This window comes from Parus major, chromosome 4 (genome assembly GCF_001522545.3).
Source record: "Parus major isolate Abel chromosome 4, Parus_major1.1, whole genome shotgun sequence".
NCBI classification, from domain to species: Eukaryota; Metazoa; Chordata; class Aves; order Passeriformes; family Paridae; genus Parus; species Parus major.
In genome coordinates, this window is record NC_031771.1 from 50,569,500 (window position 1) to 50,583,563 (window position 14,064).

A 14,064-nucleotide genomic window follows, 5' to 3' on the forward strand; every position below is an offset into this window, starting at 1 on the left:
AGGAAAAACAACTGCATATATTAGATACAAAAATGCACCCGAACTCATTTGTCTGCAACCAGTTTTGACTTATCTGTGAGCATGAACATGAAGTTCAAGGAAGAATAGTACCAGAAAGTCAGATATGAAATTCTTTAATGAACTGTAGAGAAACCTGAAAATGTCACTTATGCTAATCAAGATACCGAGGAGAGTTTGCTTCTCAGTTCATGAAGAGCATGGGGAAATCAAGCCCCCAGTTGTTTACCAATCCCTTGAGTGTCTATTCTGATTTGCATCAGTTTTTCTGTCAGTTCTTTGCTTACGTGCATGTATGATGTTAGGGGCAACAGTAAGCACATTTTTTTTTTCTCCTAGTGTATTGAGAGGGTTAATGATATTTTTGTCTACATTCCCAACTGAACAGGTATACAAAGTGTAATAGCTTTCTGTGCTAGTTCATAAAAAAAGTCTGCAAAATATACCCATACAGAGAGTACCTCAACTCATTTTGGTTTATTTATTTTGGGTTTTTTTAATCATTTATTTATTTTGGATCATTTGTTTGTGCGGGAATGTCACCTGCTAAGGAAAGCACATGCAGAAAACTGGAGCATGAACATAAGCTCTGCTGAGTTTTACATTTCGGCTGCAAGTGTAAGAGAAAGCCCTCCCCCCTTGCCTGGCACAGTCCTCAGCAGTGTTTTCCTTTCCCATTGGTAAGCAAACCTGTGGACTGCCACAGGGCTGGAAGTCTTACATTGTATTTGGTGAGTGTGTTGCTTGTTAGGGCTACTTGATGTGTGAGGACTCAGAGGCTGGGTGCATTCCTTCTGGCAGCACAACACAGTCTCGTGACAGGCCTTGGAGTGGGACAGAAGACACAACACGGTGCTGATTAGAAGGGTGTGTTTCCCTGCTGCTGGGGAATATGGGGAAACCATACAACAGGTGAGTTTCACGTGCAATGCATAAGACTTTGCAGATCTGCAAAAGCCATCCCGATCACTAGAGGTCAAGAAAACAGAACAAAAAACTAACGGCAGCTGTGGATGAGTAATTTCTTGCAGAGGTTGACTACCTCTGCTCCAAGGTTGCCTTTATAACCCTCTGCGTATGCACATCTGTTAGTCTTCATGGTTTTAGGCTGTTTCTAGTCTGGTTTCCTTCCACTGGGTTTCTCTTTGGTCAGTTACATCTCCAGTATGGGTAGGAAAACTTGCTTCTTGTAAATGCCAATCCAAGCTTAAAAGTAGGGTGATATAAAGAGATAATCTACAGAATCTTACCAAGGGCTGTTAACAGCTTCTTGTGTTGCCTACCATATCTAGTTAAGAAATCTCATGCTTAAGTGTGTGCTTCTTTTTTGTTTCCTTACAAGGAAAGTACTACATAGCAGCTTGAGAAATACAGGGTCATTATTAGAAAATATCACTTAAATAACAGGCATTGGCAGGAATCCCAGCTAATGCTTTAGCCTATCCCCTTGGTATCACACAACTGGTTTAACTTGGTTCATGTGTTAAGTTTTTGACAATTACAGTTTTTTCATCATGATTTACTTGTAAACTGCAAGAAAGCAAGCAAGTACAGTAAGCATAGAGTGGTTTGGTGATGTCCAGCACCACATACCAGAGGTAGCTTGTTGGTTTTATCAGGGGGTCTGGTGTAGATGTCATAGATTTTCTATTTTGGGTTGTTGGTCGTTCCTTCTCAGTGTCTCAGTCTTACACCCTTGAACACTAATTTTCTTCCCTTTGTATTCTTCCTCCATTTGCAGCTGCAGTGATCTACCTTACTTTACTGCGTTTTGTGTCAAGCTACTTCACTTAACAGTACTTGATACTGGTATCCCAAGCATATTTAATTAATCTGCTACAACAGGTCTGGAAAGCATCAAGAATTTGGAAACAGAAAATAAAAATTATGTAGTCAGTCAGCTTGGCTTTTTCCATGTAATATGGCAGTTGACCTCCAAATTAGGCACTGCAAAGGAGGCAGTTCACTACATAGCACTACACAGTGAATTCAGCCTGACAGAGTATCATAAATATTGTGTAGCTTTCTAAGTTATTCCCCTTTTTTTGTGCTACAGGAGACAATACCAGAAGGATGACAATACCAGGAGGATGAATATACGGCCAACCCCAGTGGCAATCTGGGTCAGGTGTAAGGATGGTTGTGTCCCAAATCAGCCAAATGACACAGAAACCCAGGTTCAGGAAAATAAAAAACAAAAACCAAAAATCCCAAACCAAATCAAAACCAAAAAACAACAACCCAACCCAACAATTTTCTGTTTTATACCAAAACAAAAGGATAAGACATTAGAGGAAAAAACCCCAACACAAACAAAAGCCACACACATCCTCCCTTACACCCCCAAAACTCCAAATCCACCTTTCTTTGGACAGGGTACTTTTATCCCCACTCAGATGAACTGGGTTTTTTGTGTAGTTGATTAGTGTTTTTTTCACCTAAAGAGCTACTCCTGTCCAAAACTTCATTTCTTCTTTCTCCACTTGGAACCATTTTAATTCATGAGGGCTTAAAATCCGTAACTCCAGTCCTCCATTTCAAGCCATTATCAGAACTTCTCCTGCGAACTAAAGTGTCAGGTTCCAATAGATTTCTCACCCAAGCAAGTACTTTCAGAGAACATTATATTCACTCTTTTATTCAATGTGCACACTCTTTATATTAGACAAATGTGTATTAAACTTTAATCTCTCTTATGGGCCAATCCTGCAAGCTCCTCTTCATAATATCCACTGGTTTCCTTGTGCAGTCTGAATCATGATATATTGTTTGGAGCTGATAACAGATGTATGACAACAGAAGAAAGATCTGTCAGTGACTCACCCTCCTGACTTTCAAACTTTATTCAAATTACCAAAAAGTGAGTGTGTATCTTGACAAGTTTCAATACTTTCTTCAAAATAATCAGTTCCTGTGGAGTAATGAGATTTTTTTTTTGCCCCAATACCACTGATGCAATCTGAAGAATGTAGGAAGTTTAGATGATGTATCTTCACTTATCAGAGCAGAAAACATCCCTTAGTGCAGAATGTTGTTCATGAGAAGTAATATATTTTCTTTAATATGTGGCTGAACTTGAGAGCTAGACTTTGACTACCAGTGATATCAAGGATTATCAGTCTAGTTTTAGGAGTTTCACATTGCTTCAGTTCTTGATTTTAGGTAATTTCCTACCAAACCTTGACTTTAGACAGTGTAAACCTCCCTAGAGAGGACCATGTATCTGAGGTCATAATATATGTTAGTGGCACTTTTTGGTAGCATTTCTGAGTCATAGTAGGAATTGTGAGTTATCAGATATGTAACAAAACATACACAGAGTCTCTAGTTTTTTTAGTCTTATTAGATTTAGTCAATTTTTCATGTGTTCTTTTATTAGTCAAGTTTTAGCACATGTTTTAGCAGTAATATTCTGTATCTTCTGGGTAGTAAAATCCCATGTGTGCACTTGCAGTGCACTATGATATAATTGTGCTGATGTAGGATTTCTTGGGCTTAAAGCAGAAATGGAGTCTTTTGATCTAGATACACACAAAGAGAAACACATGCCAAATCACAATTACAGTTGACACATTGAGTAGTTTATGCACTCCACACCTGGCATATGTATTTTGTTTCTTTAAATTGTATGTTCACCTGAGAGCAAGTCTGTTGGGAAATTTACACAACTGTTGTACTTAGCCCAACCTTTTGAAAGACATGATTCAGCACTCACGAACAAGCAGTTTCTCAGTTCACACATAGCAGCTTACTTTAGGTATTTCTTTCAAGGTTTTTACAAACTTTAACCAATTGGTCTTTGAGGAAGAAATGCAGTAAAAATAACTGACTCGGTGGATTCTTGGTTAACATTTCCATGTCAGAGTTTACTGTGTGGGTGTGCCAGGGTGAGGTTCTTTTCAAACCTGTTGACTCCAGCAAGTCTATGTGATCTAAATACAAGCAGGACTTGGGTACTGTCTGTCACAAGAAGTATGCTCTTTTTAAAAATGGGAACAGTCTGATCTAGTGGATGGCATCCCTGCCCTTGGAGGGAGGGATTGAAACTAGATGATCTTTAAGGTTCCTTCCAACTCAAGCCTTTCTATGATGCTATGAAAATATCTAAAAACATATGTGTGGCAATGTTTTATATCTACTTTTGAAAAATATCAAACCCTCTCATTCTCTGTTTGTTACAGAATATTGAGCATTACTCCACTGAAGCAGCTTCTTGATGCTATATCCTAACTGCAGTAGGGGAATTTTGTCTTCTGTGGAAAATGTAATACATGTTTTAAGGTAGTCTGTTATACTTTTGTTCACTGCCTGGAATATATACAATTTATAACACAGTCATATCAGTGTCTGTTGCAAGGCTTCAACAACCAGCAGACCACTTTGGATACATTATTTAGTGTCTAGATCATGGCTGCCTTCTCCTTAGTCATTAAGAGGTAGAACTATAAACTTCAGTGGCAGAACAAGGATTTCTTCTTGGGTACATTTTATTCTTCATATTAAGATTCGATGACAAAGTTGATTAATCCTTTCTCTTCTGTCTTTTTTTTTTTTTTTTTTTTAATCATGTGAAGGATTATTCCCTTGTTTCATTTCCTAGTTTTATAAGTTTTCAAACAAAAGATTTGAAAGTGAAGAATAAACCAAAAGGAACTAGAAACTCTTGAAGGATTTTTGTAATGGTTATGGTTCACCAGCTACTATAACTGTTCAAAGAAACAATCTAGTTTTGGTCATGGAGATTTTTACTTCCAGTACAAGGATTTTTCACATATCCTTTACCTTGATTTCTGCTTTCTTGACTTGATGTCTGCTCTGTTGAAAAGACAGCTGGAAACACAACAAAAAGGAAATGCTGAATGAGCAGAAGATAGCAAGCAAACCCTCAGTTTCTCAAGTTTTGTCTCCAGTGATGGTGCTTTCCTTTCCCTGTAGGGACAAATGCCATGTATAATCGAAAGGGAGCACTGGGCACTGATTAAATATTGTCACCAACTATGGAATAGAATCCTCTCTGACACATCTCGGGCCACAGTGGGACCTAAATAATACAGTGTTGAAATACTTGCAGTCGTCCCGTATTAGTTCAAAAGAAAATCAAAATGTGAAAGTGAGCCCTAATTTCTAAATTTCTACTGTTTCTCTGTTTGCGTACAGGAATATGTTGTTGTAGAAAATTATCTGAAACATTGATTACTAATACTGCCTGTTAACAGGAATTGTTGTGCATATATGAAGCACAACTAGATGATCAAACTTTTTTACTGTGGAAAGAAGTTCCCTGTAACAACATGCTCAAAATTTCACCCAAAAAAGAGTGTAACAGTGGGATGGAAGAGCACTCATATGTGAAGCACAGCTCTGAAGACTGGATTCAGTAGCAGACTACCCTGCATTCACTAACCCAAAACATACAAATTAATATACGGATCTGCCTAAAGGAAAAATGACACCAAAATATTGTACACAGCTCTAGGGAGTACAAACAAACTCAAATGATTTGATTTCAGATGAAGCTCTGCACATTGAAACCAAAAATTTTAAATATAAAAATTCAGTTAGGTTTTCTGTTTTGCATCACGGTTTAGAGGTCTGTAAAGAAATCTTTCAAATGCACAACAAATTTGCTAAATCAAAAAAAGGACAGAGGTAGTACCTAAAAAATTGTATTATTTTGTTAATTACAGGATACAGGCTTGAATCTTACAATCTATATTGCAGATGTTCCCAAAAAGACCAGGAAGGAAAATTAGAAAACATTCACAAAAGTGGATGTGCTAAAGGGTTCAGGAAGGGTTGAAATAAATTGTATTTATTGCAAAAAAAACCCCCACAAAAGTAGAGACAAGGTATGAAACTGATTAACCAAACACTGTACAGCCTAGCTGAGACTATCTGTCACTAGTAAGCAGTCATATAGCAATGCAATTTATCTTTGTTCACTTTTGTTCTTCATAGGAAGGACTCCTGTGGCCAACATTGCTACCCACTCTCAAGAAAAGGACACATTTTCCAGAGCAGATGGGATAAAATGTGCTCTGAGCTTAAATAAATACATGTATACACTCCAGCAGCTAGCATGGATAAAATTCCCTGGTCTTTGTCTGTAAATGAACTGAGGCTTGCACTCAGAGAGAGTAGAGCAGGGTGGATTCCTTATGGATAATGTATAGCATCAACCTAAAATATAGAATTAAAATACCTCACTGGAGTTGATCAACAACAGAAGGGCTTTTTGTTTTTTAATATTTTGTCCAAATTAGGCTAATAACAAAAGCAGCATAATAAAATTTTATATCAAAGGTGTAATATGTAAGCTCAACCCTTCACATATGCATTGGCATACAGGGAAATAACAGCATGAGACCATCATAGAATCACAGAATATCCTGAGTTGGAAGGGACCTCAGGATCATTGACTCCAGCTCCAGACCCTGCGCAGCACCATCCCCAAGAGTCACACCATGTGCCTGGGACTGTTGACCAAATGCTCCATGAGCTCTGTCAGGCTGGTGCTGTGACCACTGCCCTGGGAGCCTGTTCCAGTGCCCAACCTCCCTCTGGGTGAGGAACCTTTTCCTGATATCCAGCCTAAAGCTCCCCTGACACAACTTCATGACACTGACTCTTTTAAGGAAGCTACTTTTAAAATGTTGGGGGTTTTTTCTGTTTCCAGATATATCTGTGAGTTTTGCAGCAAGAATATGGATAGGACAAATTAAAAATAAGTACTACTAGCTTTCATAATCTTATCCAAGAGTCAAAAATCTTTGAGACTTTAACATTTATTTCCTCCTTAGATCTGGAAATAACATCACTTATTGTAGGTACTGAACCCAGGTCAGTTGAGTTGCCTAAGGGATGAACACTCCAGACTTAAAATGCCATTTTCAAATTCACAGTTTTGGTTAAGTTGGCCTAAAGGAGGAGAAAACTACACACAAATAGGATGAGCAATAGGTAAAGAAGCACTCATGAGGATGCACTGAAGAAGGAACAGAAGAAGTTGTTATCATGTCACTAACTAAATGAGCCAGCATGCCAGGGGGATGGGGAAAATGTAAGCAAGGAAAAATCCTGGGCTTTTTCTCATTTCCCTGTACTATTAAGGGAAATGAAATTTACTGTCTTCTTGATAAGTAAGCTGGATTTCATCAAAAACTATCAATTTGTACTGAAAATTTCTTCTCCAGCAGTGTTAAATCTGTAAGGTCTTGGCTATTTAGCAACATGTCAGACTACAGGAATAAAAGCTTCCTATTATTTTAGGTTGGATAATATTGTATATGACCTACCATCTACTCCTCTTGAAACAGAAGATGAAAACTTATTTACCAATTTATGTAATGATCTGATTTTTTAGTATTTATTTGAATATTTCTCACAGAATCCAATTTTAAATTTCCAGTCTTCTCTTTATAAGGTCTTCTGAAAAAGATATTTTGGTATGAAATGGCTCAGTTTAACAGGTAATGAAATAGTAATTTGTTATTTTTTTTGCCAGAACATTGACTCTTAATAACTTTCCTGAGTAGTCATTGAGGATTAAGTGAAGACTTTGGGGAGGTCTGTCTCTACAAAGTGTAAAATCACAGCTGATAATTCTGACATTCTAACAGAAATGTAAATTGAAATTAAAGCGATAAGATCGCTGTTAGGTTATGGTTTGGGCAAGATTATACTTTAAGTACCACTGGGTTTAAAACCAGAGTGGTTGCCAGTAAAATCTGGGAGTATTTCACTAGCATATTGCTTAGAATAGTTTGAAAACCCTTTACTTGCTCCAGGAACTTCAGTCAGCAAAGCTTGTAAAAACAAAACACTAAGTGTTACTGATCTTTTGTCATATTATCTCATCAAAAATACCTTTCTAACTTCAATTTATTAGTTTTTCCCACATTGTAGGATTGCAAAATGACTGCATTAGAATAAAAGGAAAACATTGTGAAGGTGTCCAAGAAGAGACACAGTAGCCAGAGTCTGTGCGTGATCTGTGACTGTTTTGCACTGCTTTTTCTGTAGAAAGCACACTTAGCACCAGTGCAGCTGGTTCCGGAAAGGGCCAAACCAGAATGGCATGAAATTGCAAATAAGAGATAATGACTTCAGACACACACACAAAAATATTAGAAAACATCACCCAGTTAATTGTAGTCAATATACCACAAATTTTCAGATGTTTGTTAAAGCAAAGTCAAGAGTATGGCATGTAACTTTTCCATATACAAGGATTACATCCAAGAGATCCAGCTTCTGATATGCTCAATTTATAAGCCCTGGATATTTGGACACACCGCAGTAGCCTGACTGAATCTGACTCTGTCAAAATGTGAGTGTAAAGAATTCAGAGCAGAGTTGTCCTTGGAGTTTTATTTCTCCCTTCTTTTGCAAGTTGAGGCTTCTTGGCAGATTTAAAACAGTTTTGTAATGTAAGCAAAGACTAAACAATGAAAATGAATTTAAAACTTGCATACTTTCAGTCACATTAACTCCCTGCACTATGTAATGCTGTATAAACATGAGCAAATATTCCAAACTAACTATGGCAATTGTTCCTCAGAATGTGTTTTCTTAAGGATTATATAGACAAAAGCGTGGCAAGTAATGCCAACAATGCCATCATTTAACAGCCCATCTGTGCTGAAACTGAAAAGTAGCATTTTCAGTGTTCCAGTATTTTAATAATGTTTTGAAAACAGTATTAAATATTTCCAGGACAGCTTAGCACAATAATTGAAATAAATTAGTATATATTTTGTCACTGTGGACTTGACCTGCCTCCCCCAGTTTCTCAGAAAATTATAAGTGACAACTTTCTACATACAGTTATTGGACAGCATTATACCCATCAAAGAAGTCCAAAATGCAAAGAGCATTTAGCTAATTTACAAATAAAGCTAAACATCCCAGAAATTAAGACCTGGAAGAGAACTTCACCTGGGTAAATTTTCTTTCCTCATGAAGGTCTCCCCATACCTCCTCTTACTGTGTTTGAAAATTAGACCAAAGTTCCAGCTAGCTGAGTTCCATTTAACTGAAAAAAACTGGCCTGGAGATTGTCACAGTAAGAGAACAAGAGTCAAGCAATAAAATACTTAAATTGTGTACAACAAAACGCAGGCCATGAGTCTAATTTAAAGTCTTACTTTCATTATATAAGTCCACAATTTGAAGGGGACAACCTGTCGTCTCGCTGTCTGACTACTCTTCCATGCAAAATCATGACAATGGGAAACCAGCAAAATTCTAGACATCCCAGAGTCTTTTGATTTTCTGTTTATTAGATCAAAATCCTACTTTGGTTACGTACTTTCAAGGAGTGTTGCTTCCTTGTGGGCTTTTCTGGCAGGGGTTTATAGAGCACAGTAGTTGTCTATGTTGTACCAGTAGTAATGATAGACAGATCTTGTAATGGAGACGTATTTTGCAATGTCCACTAACATTTTTGTTTTTACCCTCACCTCCTGTTTGAATTGTTTCAAATGATTAAAATTCATACTCAGGTATCAGTTATTGAGATGAGGTTTATACAGTTAGTTGCCCTTTAAAATCTGAGGCTATGTGCTCCTCTTCAGTACAGAATAACAGAGATCATCAAAATATAATAAATTGTATATTCTATTTCTTCTGCAGACTTGTGCAAATTTATGTCAAATCAGATGACTGCTCATAGGAAGTTTACGTTTCCTATAAAAAACAGAAACTTTAAAGAATTACTATTGCTGATAAAATTTATTTATTTTATGTAAGTGTAATGTTCAGTATTTGTCTAATAGAGATAATGCCTCTTTTGATTCCCATATCTTGGGTTCCCTTAAAACAAAGATTAGATGACTCTTGGGAACTCAGATGTCAGTAAACAGAGCTCAGTAGTATTACCTTAAGGGAATTTATCATCAACAGACACTGATACCCCTCTAAAAACGTTGATGTTAGATGAGATGTTATGTAACACAAAGTCATTCCTCTCTGTACATAGTAAGACACACAACCTTTGGAATCTTAAATTAAAACCCTGGCTTCAGACATGCTGGTACCAATTCACCCAATAATACATCAGCTGACCTTCTCCATTTCCTCCCTGCTAATTGCATAGCCCGTCTCTAAATTACTTAGTTGTTGTTGTGAAACTAGCATCTCTTTATCTAATTCTGTGGAAATGTGGAAATCCATTTGATCTTAAGATCATGAGGATAGCGTGGCTTCTTTTGAGAGCAGAGTATCAGACAGCAGCAGTCTTAAAAGACTTCCTTGCTTTTCCCAACTCTTCCACCCTCCCACTGAGTGGCCTGTGCCAAATACTTTGCTTTGTTTTTTCATCTTTAAATTGAAACTCATACCAGCTGCAGTCAACATAACTGATTTCATTAATATACCTCTGTGAGATATGCTAATAAAAATCTCTTGTGGTGAAATAGTTTGACTCTTGGTTACTTGCCTAATTGGAATCTTAAAATAAAAGACTACAGTTCTCAGTTGTTACAGGCGGGATTTTATTTAGCAGCCTGTTGAGCTTTGAGGAGCCTCTTTGAGCTTTAAGGAGTTGAGTACTGTCAAGAGGAATTGTACCATTTTGTTGTTGACATTATAACCTATTGGGGTGGTTTCTGGTGGCAATCCCTGATCTTTTAGATGATTTTTAGAAATCATGCTGTGATTGTACCTCAGAAAGTCTCAGATGACCAGTACCTTAGAACATGATTTTGACTTTGACTGATGTTGGTCTAGTATGCAAAGATTTGCTCAAAGGAGAATGTTAATGGTACCAACATTTAATGGTGTTAATATAATCCAAAAAAAGTGATCTAGGTCATGTGTTGATGCAGGTTAGTTGGCATGGGGTTCTAGCACATAATATACCCCCAGTATAAGGGTATGCAGGGCTATTTGCTTGCCTCTCTAGCTTAAATCCTGAACTGTTTTTTTCCTAGCAAATTAATATTCACAAGGTGAAGGGACAAAAAAGGTTGTACAACATCATGTATAGCCTGCAAAAAAGCCAAGCACCTTTTAAAAATATCTATATTCCTCTTTCATGGATGTGTATTCATTCCTCATAGCACTTATGTATTCCTCATGATAAGACACAAAAAGGAAAAGGATCAGCTTCACTTGTTCAGAGAGCATTGATGTAACTTCTGCCCTCAGTTTTTAATCAGTTTTTATGGGGAGAGGAGATGCAGCTGAGCTCAGTGACAGTCTGAGAAGTGCCAACATGGGTAGCAACATGCACAGTGAAACATTTGGGTGGAATGAGTGGATAATGACTCACCCCAGACTTCAGTAATATCACAGGGCGACAGAAGGACTGTTATGAGAACTTATGTTACACTGGACAAATTATTTATGCATGTTTCTTTGAAGCAGTTTCCCTAAATTGTATACAGAACTTTCATAGAAATCTCTGGAGCAGAAGTTGTTTTTGCACCCCATAGAAAGCCCATAGAAACTTCACCATGGTTATGAAACTGAACCTGGGAATTTACAGGACAATATGCTTTATTCATCCCATTCATCAGAGAGAGAGCCTTGAACACAGTACAGAACTCACAGCCATCAGCTGGGAGGGCTCATTTCCTCTCTGCTGAGGAAGGTGGTAGGACAGGCTGCCTGGATGGACATCAGGACCTGCTGTGTAGCATCTCACAGGCAGGTCAGGAAGATGGTACTGCAAATATCCAGGAAGTTCAAGCACTATGAATTGGCACTTCAAATCAGTGAAAAGTGGTCACCCCCAAACAATTTAAAAGATACCTTGAGATATGTCTTGATAATAACATGACCTTAACACAAGAATTTTATCATTGAAGACCTCTGGAGTCTTCCAGAGATTTATTAATCAGCATGCCATGTAATACGTGGCAGAAGCACTGCAGGGGCAGCAGGAGCACCTTGTTTGCCTTTGATCCCATCTATGGTTGGTGAATGGTATTTCAGAAATCTCTGATTGTACAACAAGGTACTCGGAAGTAAATTTCATCCTTATGTTATTTAGTTCAGATCAGAATGAAATAAATTGTTTAAATTCAGTTACTGAGATATACTTAGGCTCAGATTGCCTTGAAAAAGTTTACAATAAATGTGTTGATGAGAATTTTGTTCATTCTCCTAAAGTGTGGCCTAGTTCTGATCTCCCTGTAGTTTGTGCCTGTGAGAGTAATTCCACTGAAACAGAGGCCTAATGTCAGCATAAACCTGGCAATTGAGAACAGAGGTAGACCATGACAATCCATATATGTTTTTTTCTAATTGTTTTATTTAATTTTACTTGTCAGGACAAAAAAGACCTGTAAACTAACCTAAACATATTTGTAAATTTGACACCAGATAAAGATATGCTTTTCCAAATTCATCATTTCACAAGTGGACTTTCTATTTAAAATAAGTAAATATATTTGTCAAATTAATGAAAAAACAGAACAGAGTATTCTTCAGGAAAAAAGAATGAGGAAACTGTAAATTGATGTGGTTTAGTTTTGGATGAGAAAAGATACATACACATAGCAGGAAATGACAGAGCACAGCAACTGTTTTGGCTGCAAGGGCAGTGTGTTCAGTATCTGACATTACAGAGTAGAAAAGGATTAAGACTAGAATTAAAAGGGAAAAAAAGAGATTATTTTGTTATCATGGATTAGCAAGCCTCCTTCAAATATAGAGAAAATATTTTTGTATACTTTTGTCTAAACTACCAATGCAGTCATATTAAGATACCTACAATATTTCTTAATTAAAAAACAATTTTATTAATAAATCAGTGTTGCTAATAAAAAAGCCTGCTCCAGACAAGTTCTTGCCTAAAACTTTCAACATCCCAAATAATGCATGATTAAGTACAAGTGGACAGACACTCAGGTTTTTGTTTCTCCTAAATGATAAAATTACATCTGCAATGAGGAAGCATTTCATTAAAACCTCCTTTTTTTCTCTCCTGAAACTTGCAGGGAGACAATGAGATGATACTGGTCTTCATGGAGGGTGATCTATCGAGCAGTTAGCTAAATGTAGTGGAGAGAAATTATATTATAAAGGCAACTCAGAACTGTCCAAACATGGGGGCTATTGGCTGTACATTTGAGTAAACCTATGCAAAATAATAGCCTAGAAAAACAAAACTCTTTGATCTTGATATGTTTCATGCAGAAATACGCTCCAAAAGGGGAATCAAGAGTTCAGAGCAAATTCTTCCTCATTTACTCTGGCAATTTAACTAGCAGATGCTGAATCAAGCTCAGCCCAGGACCAGATGGTATTCATACAGAACTTCTAAAGGAAATAGTAAAATTATTAACTATGATGTGCAGTCTATTGTTTAGAACTACATTGTTGCCAGGGAAAAAAACTGTGTAAATGTGATGCCAATGTTTAAAAAGGACTCCAGGGGAACTAAACCCTTGGAATTATGAGCCAGTCTGTAAGCCTGGCATTCAGAGAAGGAAAGCTGATGAGGACTCTAGTAACAGATAAAAATCTCTGGACAAATTTGTAGAGGAAAGCTGCATCTTATACATTCAGAGTCCTGAGCACCTGAACAAGGTGATCCAGTTTGCTTTAAACAGTGGTTCCACTCTTGCTGGAATTTGCACAGAATATCATTCCGTCACATATTCTGCTCTTGCTTTTGGTTGAAATCAGTACCTTCTGGAGTTAGTCATGGCTCAGTACTTATCCCTCAACTCTTCAAGCCCGTGCTGCACGTGCTGTCTCCTACCCCTGTGTTCTTGGCTCCTTTGCTGTCTGCACAGCACACAAAGTGAGCTGTGTCCAGTGCAGCCCGGCTCAGTTTGCCTTTTCGCCGACCCTGCGAAGCCTCCAGCCGTGGCTGCTGGCCTCACTGGCTTCATCCATCCTGCATGGGCTTAGCAAGCATGTCTTGACACTGAGGTGGGCCCATCCCTTGGGCTGGGGCTCAGTGAGGGGCTCCTGCTGTCCTGGAGAAGCTGGTGCTTCACCCCGTCCCACACATGTTTGAGAATGATATGAGAGACCTGCACTGGCTTTCCAGTGTTAATCGCTGTCCTGCAGCCCTGGCCAGCCTCTCACACC